Source organism: Patagioenas fasciata, chromosome Z, assembly GCF_037038585.1.
Source record: "Patagioenas fasciata isolate bPatFas1 chromosome Z, bPatFas1.hap1, whole genome shotgun sequence".
Lineage (NCBI taxonomy): Eukaryota > Metazoa > Chordata > Aves > Columbiformes > Columbidae > Patagioenas > Patagioenas fasciata.
This window is the reverse complement of record NC_092560.1, coordinates 63,350,061-63,362,984: the sequence shown is the minus strand read 5'-3', so window position 1 is coordinate 63,362,984 and position 12,924 is coordinate 63,350,061. Positions and strand designations below refer to the sequence as shown.

Genomic DNA, 12,924 nt, shown 5'->3' with positions numbered 1-12,924 from the left:
CATATTAGGCAAATGCTATTACAGATTACTCCCTAAGCCTTATTAGACATCAGAGAAGGCACGCTAGAGAGGCCTGGATTGCAGTTGAGTAAAGGTTGACTTCACTGTGCAGCTATTTCCTCAGTGGGGTCTCTCTATCCAGCTGCAGAGTTTCATCCAGCTTGAAAGGACACAGTATGTTGGATGCCGCCTCCTCATTCTGAGTGAACTAAACCTGGGCAGCATGTTCAAAGGTTATTCTGGGGGTAAGAGGACAGACAAAGTGTTATCAGATAAAACCGACATCCTTAGGAAGTCAGGGCAAATTAACAAGCACAGAATCTTCTCCCGTAGAGGTACAGATGGAAAACACCTAATCATCTGAACAAAGGAAAAAGCAAAGGGGTGAAGGTTAAGGGACACTACCAGCCAAAAGAGAAGTTTAGGCTATTGTGCTGTGCAGGGGAAGGAAACGGCTCAGAGCCATTTACACACTAGTATTTTAACCCATTCAAAAATTTTCTTGATACTTACTACAACTGGCAAATTAATACTGCGTAAGACAAAGGATTAAACTTATGTACTTGCGTAAATCTGATACAACTACCCACATTTCCTGATATGCTTGAATTTGGTGACCTCATGGTTGACACACTTCCTTGAACTCTAGCACTTCACAGTGTAGTATGGAACAAGTACACTGAGCAAAGACACACGACTCCAACTACTTTGCATTTATAAAAAACACTGCATCATGAATTCTGCGGCTAAACACTATGCCTTTTCAATACTTAATACAGGTACAAATCATAGAAACAAACATAACCACATTTTTTGCAGTCCATAAACCTAGAATCAAATGAAATTACAAAGAGGTCTCCCACTTCTTCAGTGCTTGCTGAATGTTACTGACGCATAACTGAAATAAAACACAAACCAAATATTCCAAAGTACATTTCATTTTTAGGGGGTACTGTCAGTCTCTGTGTAGTTCCCAAGGAAGCATATCTTCAGAGGAAAACATCATTTGCCCACATTGTCAACTGTGTGAACCTCAACGTGAGGTTCAAAGGCTTGACTACATCACTCAGACTTTACCAAAAGGGCTGCAGAAAGAAATCGTTCTTCCTCAGAAAAGTAATATTATCTACATAATTCTGTCCCTGCCAGTTCTCTTCTGCTCATATGTCCTTACAAACTAATAAACATTAAAGAAGTTGACCTTATTAATGAAAGAGTTTATTTTCCTTAATCTGGCAATGTCCAAAAACTTATTTTGAACTATGTGACCTTTAATCTTCTTTCCATCACAGGAAAAGCCTATTTAGTTTTATAAGAGAACACTGATAATCACTGAAGCAATTCCAAGTGTGCTTTTTTAAACAACCGGCAATGACCTGAGGGTTGGAATCCTTCATTGTTTACAATAAAACCTGTGGTATTCAAATTATTTTTAAGGTACAATGAACCAAGTCCAAAGAAAGTCTGTCTTCATGTGTACAAACAACATATAAATAGATCAAATACTGAAATGTGGCTTTCACATTAAATAATATATTGAGAATAACTAGCAACAGTTATGCAATTTCCTTTTAGAGTGAATGTAAGGAATGAAAGTCACTTACGAGAAATAAATTGATTTTTTAGTAATCGAGGGAATGGGCAGTTCCTGAAACTACAGATCTATATTTTCTGATAAACTATTATTGCATTAATCTTTCTTGAGCCTTTAAAAGCTGTATTTCCACTCTTAGTAAGAACCAGACATGTCACATGAAGACATACTGCGGCATGTTATCATGAATAGGCTACACTTCCACTGCGATGAGCAAATGCTTTTTTCTCTGCTCCATTCCCAAGAGAATGCTCATGTGTTGCCATCCCTTTCCAACTTCTCCAAAGAAGGAAGGTCTACAATATAGTATGAAATTATCAGAACAAGTCTGTCCATGCACAATTACATAGCAGTTGGCATTTATTTCTTTCACATATTGTTTTAGTACAATTTTTATTGTACATTATTCCCCTCCAGCCTTTCATGTATGCACATACATGCATATCCTCCTTTTAAGGAGGCAAAGCATAGGAATTAATCCTAAGAAACAGAAATATTGTCTTCTACAGCTGATATGCATCAGAGCTAGTCTCTTTCCTAATTAACTTTCGTGGACCCAAGAGAGACCATTGCCAGGATATGAAGAATAAATATTAACTCTTGCACTTGTGCATGCATGTACACGGGCACAGCTACTGGAAACTGAGACTCACTCTCCCACATGCATACCTGCTCATGGTATTGGCACCATCTCATTCTCTTGCTGATCACAGACTTCATGGGAGCCATGGACCCAAAAGACATACAGGCAGACCTAATCCAGCTGTTTGAAGCTAATACTGCTCCCCTTTGTCCACTCTGCTCCTTTCACAAAGGCCTCCAGGTCCCTGCAAGGGACTTATGGTACAGTTGTGGATCCTTTCTCATAGCAGCAGAGCTAGCAACTCAGTGGCCCAACATGAACTGATTCATTCATGTTATCCTTTCCACCCCTCTCATAGACTTTCACACCCCCAAAATAGAGACAGCCTCAACAGCCTAGTTCTAGTGTACTCCTCCATGTTATCCCCAGCATTATGAGCAGGTAGCACTTCCTTAACTGCACTGCCCTAACTGAAATCACTGACTGCACTGCCAAAGGCACAAGATGTAGTTGTCTTACAATCAAATTAACACCTGCTTTTCAATTTCAAATAGCTGGGGCTGAATACTCAGTTTAGGAAGAACATTGTTATAAAACAAATTATATAGAAAAGTTAAAATTTTGTTTTCAGGTTCTGCTAAATGACTTCAAATCTGGTTCAAACAGACTGAGATCTCAGCCCATGAGAGTGAAAAAGATACTAAAAAAATCCTGAATTTGCTCATAATAGTTAAAATGAGAAGTTTCCATCTTGTCTGTTGGTTGGATCTTAGAATATTTCTTGATTTTGCATGATGTAAATAAGCTAGCAGCTCTTCAACTGTTTAATGGAGGGTCTCAGAATGGAAAATACTGCTATGAAGTACTTTGCAGGGGGATAAAACACTTGACCATACTTTGTGCCATTAAAATTCTCAGAAAAAGGAGAAAAGCAATGAAGAGCTGAACATTTTAAAATATGTAAGATGGCTAGTACCCATATGCATCATTTTTATTGCCGTGAAATAAAGCAATGCTTTTCTGTCATTCCTTTTAGAACTTAGCAAAAGCAGTGAATTGACTCCCTGTAAATAATCCATCAGCAAGTGCTGAGACAGCAGTGCCTGTATGGCTAACAATGCCTCACCTCATTTAAAACTGAAAGCAGCTCATTGAAAATTCAGACTGCTACTAATAGGACATACAGTGAGTCAGTTCTATAAGTCTCTCCTGACATGATTCACACTTAGAATAAGAACACAACACAGAAATTTTCAAAGCCACAACTGCACTTCATCTCACATCTTTGCATCATTTTCACATGACCAACACTACATCATTTGTAACTTGCATCTGCCTCTTCTCCTCAATGCTCTCTTGAAAGCAAGATCCTTCTCCTGAAGGTCCCTTTTATTTTTTCGCTTTCTCTTCTCAAGGGTGACTACAAAAAAGGCTGTGGACGGGGAAAAATAACCTTGGAATTTACACACACAAGTCATTCCAACTTTGCTATCTCTGTTTAACAGGGCTCTTCCTTCCTGCTATTATTAGTAAATCTCACGGTTCACTTCTCACAGTATTGCTCTGGCAGATGATGTACAAAAGAAGGATTTCTTACTAGTTTCTACCACCAATAAATCCTGTATAGCTACACACTGGCATGGAAAAATCTCTTCCCACAGAAGGCTGTTCATCATATTTTTCATGCATTGCTGCTGATATGTTTAACTTTTTGTTTCACGACTCAGCAATGAAGCAGCTATTGTTTCCAAAGTGCTGAGCAAGTTCGACTGTGTGAACAAGAGACGTGTGACAATTCTCAGTGGTCTCTCTGGTAGCTGCAGATTGAGGTGCCCAGGCAGGCCGGGAGAAGGCCATGGTGAGGGGAAACCTAACTGCAGAGATAAGAGAGTTAATTGGACAGCTGAGCTTTCAGTGTACTTATATGAGTAGCATGTTCTGCTTCAGTTCGTTTTGCATCTTTTCCAGTAATATATTCCTTAGGAAAATTTCTGTTCTTTATGCATCTAATCAGGTCCATCCAGATACACAGTGCATGACTCACAAGGTCAAGCATGTTCTTATAAGTTTACCTGTCTAAATCCAGAGATCTGCAAAACCTCTAATGTAAACATCTTTTGTATGTGTATGTGTGTGCGTATGTGTGTGAAATCCTCATCTACAAAAGCTTGTGTCAACCTATCTCACCACAAGGCAAGTCACTAGAACATAGCATTTAAAAATAACACCACCTCAAACATCTTTGGAGAATACTCTGCTTTTCCCAGTTTTCCATATTAAAGAGCTATACACTGGATCTGTACAAGGATCATATTTGCAGAACATATTTAGATGCTAATGCATATGCCTCAGGGACATAAATATTTGACTTTAGAATACTATCTGCAGAAAGTCTTTTTAAGCTGTAAAAGAAGACATGAAAAAAATCCAAGGAAGATACACATATTAAGAATGCAAGTGACAAGTCTATTTTTTTCAAAATAAGAAAATAAAAACCAAACCAAAACCTATTAAGTATAATTAAAGATGGTAAAAACAAATGCACATACTTAAAAAGATCAACTGAAGGTGATTATCATCAATACCTGTTAAATTCTTATTAAAGTGATCAGTTAATCAAATATCTGAGTTTAGGTTGCAGCATCTTGTTCATCTTGTATCTCAAGTCCCATGAAAGATGCCCCTCAATACTTCATAAGATCACCTGTGCCTTCTGACAAGAAGGTATTCCAAAGCTGTGGAGTGCTGCTCGTGACTGTTGATTTATGAAAGATAATAAGCCTCAGTAACCACATATATACACATACTGCTCTTAAATTTGCAAACACCTAAATATGACTAATCCTATTTTATGAATAAAGGTATGCATAAACTCACATTTGCACTGTTGGGTTGGCAGAACCCCAGCTCCAGGAGCCTGTGTCAGGCTCGCTCCTTAGCCTTCAGTATGGTAGAGCCAAATGCAGAACTGGGCAATCACATTAGGTACCTGAAGTTAAAAGATTCATATATAATCCATCAGGAAGAATGCTACACTGGAGGATTGCTCAGAAAACATGTGAAATTAAAAACATACTTTCCTTGTTTAAGTATATAGAGAAGAAAATCAAGGCTATTTTTCTGAAAACCTATTAATGGCATAATTCTACAGGCAGCTGTTGTAATGTTGAGTGCTTGCTGCAATTTCTCTGCAGCAATCACTGTCCCAACTCCAGCCCAGGGTTACCTACTGATTAGCAAGCATGCATACAGCAGGGCAAAAGGATAATATACAAGAATCTAATGTTTTCAATGATACATTCTTCTCATACTAATGCCAGCTGCACCACTCATTAGTTGAAATATGGGAAAGCAACTGGAAATATTCAAAGTTTCAGTTCCCACAGTTCAAGTAAATAAATACATGAAAGACACTGAAAATAAGAGTCCTCACAACTTATTCTGCACGGGTAAGGCTACCTCACAAAAGCTATTGATCAAACAGTACAAGAGAAATCTAGCTATTCATTAGCAGTGGAAATGGTTTAATCCAGTACAAAGTCGATTTATACACAGAACTAAGCGATTACTTAGAGCAGTTTGAGTCTGAGAGATCATCTTTTGATGCAAAGCCTAAAACAATGCAACCATTTAGTTCAATAAGGTTACTTGATCACAGTTCTCAATTACCTACACAGAAAAAGGATTTGAATATAACGCAAAATATACGAGATACACGAGTCAATACCATTTAGTAGACCTCCACTGAAAAGTGCATATTGTGAAAAGAAAAACTAATTAAGTACTGGTAAAGCTCTTCAAGAATGGGGTGAACAGATCGAAGTAAAAAATAAGACTGGATGCATTCCTAAAAAAGTTCTAAATGTGGGCTCAATACAAGTCTACCTAGATTAAAGTCCTGGGTTCACATTACACCAATGTCAGTCTAGATTGACAAAAGTCTTGCACAGATCTCACATTAATACACATTTTAATGGTGAAAGAAGACAATATACATGGGATAAACTACAGATTTTGAGGTAGGTTTTAAAAGAAGGGCCATTTGTCTTGCTGGATTTACATCCAGACTGATCCAGTCATTTGAAACATGAGGCAACATTTGGTCAAAAATATCTTCTTTCAAAAATTTCCTAACATTTTGAAAAAGAAACAGACAAATTGCATTTAATTTGGAGGAGATGCTTTTCTATATTGGGAATCATGACAATGCTGTTCGAGCAGATGAATTATGAGTTATGTGCCTGGAGACCTGTGCACTAAAGATTTCTCATAGCCATGACCTTTGGAAGAGTATGGACCATGGGGAAGGAAGGGAAAAGGAAGAGGAACAGGTGGACTCTAGGGAACAGATATTATTATCCTCAGAACAGCAGAAAATGTAGCAAAAGCAGAAGAGTTCGACATTTATGTTCACCTCATACACACAGTACTTTAGTGCTTGTCGCACATAAGACAACACTGACGTCTATGACAGAAATACATCACATTTGGGGGGTTGTTTTCAGCTTGTTTGTTTGTTTTTGTTTTGGGCTTTTTTTGTTTTGTTTTTGTTTTTCCTCTCTCCCCCTCTCTCTGCCTAGGATTAAAGATTAAAAGCTTATCGTCTTGGTTTTAGCTTCAGAGTGAGCTGTAAAACCTCAGAGGTCAAACATCTCTTTTGCCACAAGTGCTGAACTTGATCCAAATAACGAAATATTGTAAAAATTAGCTGTAGTTGGAATACTTATAACTTAAATTGACCTTTGAGCTTCAGAGTCTGCAGAAGCCCCACCTATAATACTGACCACTATAATTTTCTTCTGAAGTTCATTTGATTTAAGCGGCATTTTTGCCCTGCAGTAATATTAAGATCAATTATTTGAGAAAGATACTTTGAAGCTCTGTCCTCACTGATTTTATAGTTAAGAGAGGCCATTAGATCACCTAGTTCGATAAGGGCAAATCCATGGTCAGCTATAGAAACAGGGTTACATCACATGACGAGGAGCATGGCTGTCTTGGCACAAGAGCTTCTGGGGGACCAAGTAAGTCTTGTTTGGAACAGAGAAGGGCTGCCAGGCTAAGGCAGATACCACCAGACAGCCCCACGCTGGGCAGAGCTGTGTCTCATCTCCCACTTGTGCAAATCGCCTTCTCCTCTGGGGTCTCCAAGATATAATGGGATGTGCTGTGAACTCTCAAACATGACAGTAATTAGAAATGCAGGTTGTAAAGTTACAGAAAGCAGAGATGCTCAAACCACCCTGGTGGACTGCAATGTGGAGATATCTTCATCCCAACCTAAATGCTGCAGATGGGCTGAACTTCACCCTGTTTGGGACCTACATGCCCAAGTCTGGATTCGACCACTTTGCAGCAAGTGGCCCATGTCACCATCTGGCTCCAAAACAGCTTTTTCTGTGCTTCTATGTTCACAGTACTTGAAATGAAGAGAACATAGTTTTTAAAGCTTTGGGCTGAAATGTATGGTATGCCCAAGGGTATAATGCAGGGGGCATTTGAGGGCACAAAGCCAGCTCACCATGCTAGCCAAGTTTGCCATAGGCCATACCCACACCATCCAAAACAACCATTTAACCATGCTCACTAGTCAACAAGCCTACATTTCCTCTTGGAGGGAACTAATTGACTTATTCAAGGAGCAAAACTAGCTTAGATGGATGGTTGAGGACCAGAAGGAAAACATGGACCATTTCTGAGCCAGACTGAGAGTGTAAATCATCTTGAGCCACCCATTACTTGTAATTTTATTATACCTTCAAGCAGCTTGTGCAATAATGACAAAATTATGCAAGCATAAGAAGCATTCCAGCATACTTTTCAGACAGTGTCTATCACCTAAAGAAATCATACAAATACATTGCTTTATTTAAATGTCATGATCATGCACTACAAATTACCAGGCTACTTTGATATAAAGCTGTGAAAGTTCAGTCAATATTACAACACTATTACCAGTGCAGCTATAGGTATGCAGCAAGCAAAAACATATACCTCTATTTTAGGAATATATGTATGTTCCAAAAGAAAGTGCTTTTGACTGATGATTAAAATGCAGTAAACTATACCGGTAAAGAACACTGGTATAACATTGTTCATCAATATAGAAACATCCCCCCACAAAAGTCAAAAACTCACAATAATTCTCTCATCGATGTTACTATATCAGTGAAACTCTTTGGCTGGTGAGGAAAATGCTGCAGCATAAAAGCAAGCCAAAGAAAGCGCTACTTTAGCTACTTAGGACTTCAGGAAATTTCAGGAAACCAAGTCTGGCTGAAAGGCTGTGCTTCTTAGTTTTGCAGGAGCTGGCTCTAAATCGCTGGGTTTACAGGTGAGAAAGGAGACACTACTCCCTGACAACACCCAGCCCAAGAAAGGGGGGAAGATGTCATGCTCCCAAATACTCCACTAACACCAAGCTGGTAACACAGGCTGCCCATTCTCTGCTGCAGGCTGTGCTGTGTGTCTTAATTTTGGCAGGGTAGGAAGTGAGGCACAAGGAGCAGGGAATTGCTGGAGTGCTGTCCTTGTCTCCATGGCACGTGCTTTTATAACTTGTGCTCCCTGAGGTAAAAGGCATAATTTGGACTCAACAGCTGACAACTCAGCAGTTCCCTGCCTGTGGGATAAGGGAAAGTTGCTTCTGTTGTAGCAACAGTCTTTGACCTCACTCCAATGCCAGCTCCAGACCGTGCATGGAAAGGTCGGGAGACACATGCCCTTCAAAACCATACACCCTGACCAACATTCATACCGATGGGTTAGGAGTTATTTTTAGTCTAGGCACTTTCTCTTTGCAGTGAAACCCACTACGAGGGGTGATTCCAAGAGGCTGCAGCACGGAAAGGCAGAGAGCAGTAAAGTAGCAAAAGTCCCTGCTGAGAGCCCCTGGCGCTTGCAGGAAGTGCAAGGACTTTACAGACACACAGCAGGGGGGCTCTCACAAATTCAGGGACTGCAAACTTTCCAGGGAAGAGTGACAGTGATGATCAGCAAAAATCTGTTGGTGCATATGAAAAACAGTCCCTGGGAATTCTTCTCAGGGTCAGAACCTCCAGATATCATTCATTCTAATTAATATCTGCTAGTTTACAAGTCACTGAAGTAAGGCAGGCAAAGAACACAGGAACCTCTGCTGTTTGCTGGTGATCGATATCCTAGCTGCCCCTCCACCCCGCAAAAGGCAGGTAAGAAAACGCCTCTGGCCATCTAGGAATTTATGTGGCCCCCATCATTGTCATGCTAATGACTCTGGAAGAGATCTGTAAGATTCTGGAAGAGATCCCTGGAGGCATTTAAGTATCCACAAAAAACAAACTTTTGATGCCTAAACCTAAACCAAATGTTTCAAAATCCCATTTAGCTGCAACTAAGTATTAGTAGGAAAAAAAGAAGGGGGGGGGGGGGCGGGAAAAAAAAAAAAAAAGAAGAAAAAAAAAGGACCGGTAATGATAAATTTTGTAGGCATCAGCACGCATAATACACAGTCTCACCTTTGACAAGGCAACAACACCTGTCTGATGCTTAGACACTCAAGATTCACAAAGCAATTGTTTCCCTACCCTATGTCTGCTGATAAAATGTGTGCAGAACCACAGAATCAGGCTCTCCGGGAAAAGCAGCAGCAATCACTTTTGTTTAAAGACACAGAAAAAGAAAGCAGCAGTGGTGCTCCCTTTCCTAAGGCAGCCACTGTAGCACTTGGTAGGGTGTGGGAAACGCCTCTGACCACGCCAGAGGCTACCCGAAGTAACAGACAAGTTAGGACGGAGACTTCTCCAGCCTTTCTGTAGATGGCATTTCTCTCTGAGGTTTAAGTAATCACTGAATCGGCACAAGACTCCGTGTTTCTGTGAGAGGGCACTCACTGGAATTGAGGGACCACACGCTTTAGGTCCTGCTCCCAAGGTTTGTTCATATCTTTTACATTAAAATGTTTATGGAATGAAATACATCAACCAGCCTTGGGACATAGAGTACAATCACCTCTCAAGCCTTATCTAGAAGTAATTTATTTCTCCTATTTTTAGACAGAAATTTGATGCCTAACAGTCAAAAAGGATTCATTACTAAATCTCAGAGGAAAAGACTCAGCAAAATATGAAATCATTTCAACTAATTCTAGTGAATTATGGGAACAGGAGTAAAACTGTCTTTCACACCTCTTTCTCCACGTCTCCCTGCATGCTACTCGATGTCTGATTCAGCGCAACAGTACCCCCTCTCAGCAAGCCACCAGTATTTGGTTCAAATTCTCAGCTCTTCCATCTAACTTTAACCTCCCCTCATCAGACTTTTCCTTGTACTGCTAATTAACATCCCTTCACTTGAATTACCTCTGTATTTCAGCATCGGTCTGAATCGAAGGTCCTGGTGTTTCTATTTTAACTGTGTCCTAGATCAATGTGTGTTATTGAATATGGAGCAAAACTAACTCCAAGAAGTTTCACGATTTCTTCTGTTTTCCCTTCCATTATCCAAAAGCTGACTTTCAACAGCTTAATAAGCTCATTACAAGACAACAGCAACCATCATTTAAAATTGTATCAGACAATTTTTGCTTTTATCCAACCAACGTATCAACAGGAACTGCTGAATTTAGGGTTCTTTGCATTCCTCTGAGCATTAGCATATAGCAGAAGTGGAAAAGAATCTCATCTACCTGGTCACATCATCTGTTGAGTCATTTGCAGAAAAACATAATACATCTGCATCAGTCTTGTGATGCACTGCACTCTGCAAGACAGACTCAGTATTTATAAATATCTATATTGTTTAAGACTACCAGACACTTTCTGAGACACAATTTCACCTTCCATGTGGAATATTTACCAACATAGCCAGTTTAAATACATCTTCTCCAAAGGCACAAACCTTGCTGTCAGTCACCCACTGGATTAAACAGTCTAATATTCAAGCTCTTAAAGAGTCGTTTCTAATAGATTTAAAGCATTTGTTCTAGCATTATCTATGCAGTTCAATAAATTCAGAATTTTGTTTTTTTCTTAATATTTACTAAAGCCCTGAGCTGCATGATGTTGAAACAGATGTGACCTTACAGCCGTAGATCATACTCACCAAGCACTTGAAAATTAAAGCTCCATGAATGACCCGCTAAAGTAGGAGCAGCACATTTGACACCTGTGAATATACGTTTCTCTTTCTTTCTTGGAAAGCATTTCCACTCATATGGCTCTTCCCATTTTCAGCAAGTTTGCAAGAATGCCCTCGTCTAAAGGGTAAACCTGTCCCTTTCCTCAGCAGACCTGTAAAAGGATTTTGCACAATCTAACTCATAGATAGTGCTTGCCACTGGTTGTTCTAAGTGACTAAAGCGATATCTTTGGAGAGTGCACAATGGAAACTGTTATCACTTAATAACACTGATAAAAGTTTGAATTGGTGAAATAGTGATAAGATGAAATGATGGGAAGACTAAGTAAACAGAAAGCAAAATCAAACAAAATCAGGTGATATACTGACTGCCTAAAAGCTATACTCCAAACCAGCGCCAAATTAGTGATTTTTAGGCTTTCCAGTTGTGGACTTCCGCAACATTTTGCAGTTTAGTTGTATAGCTTTGCAGCCTACTGACATTGCACTGTCTTTTCCTAGTAGCCTCAGCACACCTCTCAGAGGTGACCTGCAGTTCCCCATCCAGCTAATGGCAGGCAACTGATGCTGAGCAATAACAGCCAACTGCAGATATGGCACTACTTATCCTGTGGATACACTCCCAGCATTTGCTTCTGTCTCTTCTACATCCTAATCCTTCCCCTGATCAAACACATCTTTTTTCTGATCTTGATTCACACTAGGGACTGATCCATGAGACCTCTATGCATGTTTACCTTTATTACCAAAATCGTACAGAAATCAAAGCTTACCTTTATCACCAAAACCACACATCATACAATGGCAAAGAAGTTAAGCACAAGGACAGATTTTCTGCAGATCAAGGCATTCATGCATTCTTCCTTACAGGATGTGCAAAGCTTTATATAAAAATCACATGTGTGGTGATGGATCTACTGTCTCAGCCAGCACTGACACATTTTGATTTGAGAGGAAACATGGCATAGCATGGACCTTAATCTTCCCCACAACTGCTAAGTCTGATTAACAATTTGGATTCATGCTGTGGAGTCAAACCAAGGGCTTAAGAAGAATTTAAAGAATTCTTTTATAATGAGGGAAAAAAAAAAAAGGCAGAATGAACTTCCAGGTGAGATGTCAAGGGTAAGTCCGGCTGCCTTACTAAGGTCACAAGCTGGGTTTCAAATACAGCAGAAAGCTACCGAATGCCCATGCTTCACTTAAGGGAATTTGACAGGACACCACAAGCTTTGTTACGGAATACGAAAATTTGACTATTTTTCAATGGAGATTTCAAGTGTGAAAGTTTGTGGAAAAGAATCAAAGTGACAATTCCTAAACAACAGTTCCCAGCCTAACTCTCCCTGGCACTAGAAGATATTGTAAAATCTATCCAAAGCTTTACTCCCATTTATAGCAAAGTTCGCCGTCATGCACCACCAATTATAACTAAAAAACAAACCAACCACGTATATCACCAGTTCCAACTTAGCAACACACAGAATGCCAGCACCATATGCCCAGTTCAAATTTACTTACACATGCTGAAATTTTAACAAGGGAATGACGTTCTTTCCAGAACTACCTCAGAAGCTTAGAGAGATCTTTTTTAAACGCACTCTCTAAACACATTAGAAATTCAATCACT

General features: G+C 39.6%; 1 protein-coding gene across 5 annotated transcripts in view; it reads right to left on the bottom strand.

Moving 5' to 3' along the window:
* The window catches only part of LOC136115456 (leukemia inhibitory factor receptor), an 84,706-nt gene that overhangs the window by 35,071 nt on the left and 36,711 nt on the right, over positions 1-12,924 (bottom strand). For 3 of the 5 annotated variants that reach the window (XM_071802581.1, XM_065861578.2, XM_065861579.2), the window contains exon 2: positions 5,055-5,166. The exons of the other annotated variants lie outside the window; for them this stretch is intronic. The gene's annotated coding sequence lies outside the window, so the exon portion shown is untranslated. The remainder of the gene's footprint in view (positions 1-5,054; positions 5,167-12,924) is intronic. 5 annotated transcript variants of the gene reach the window in all.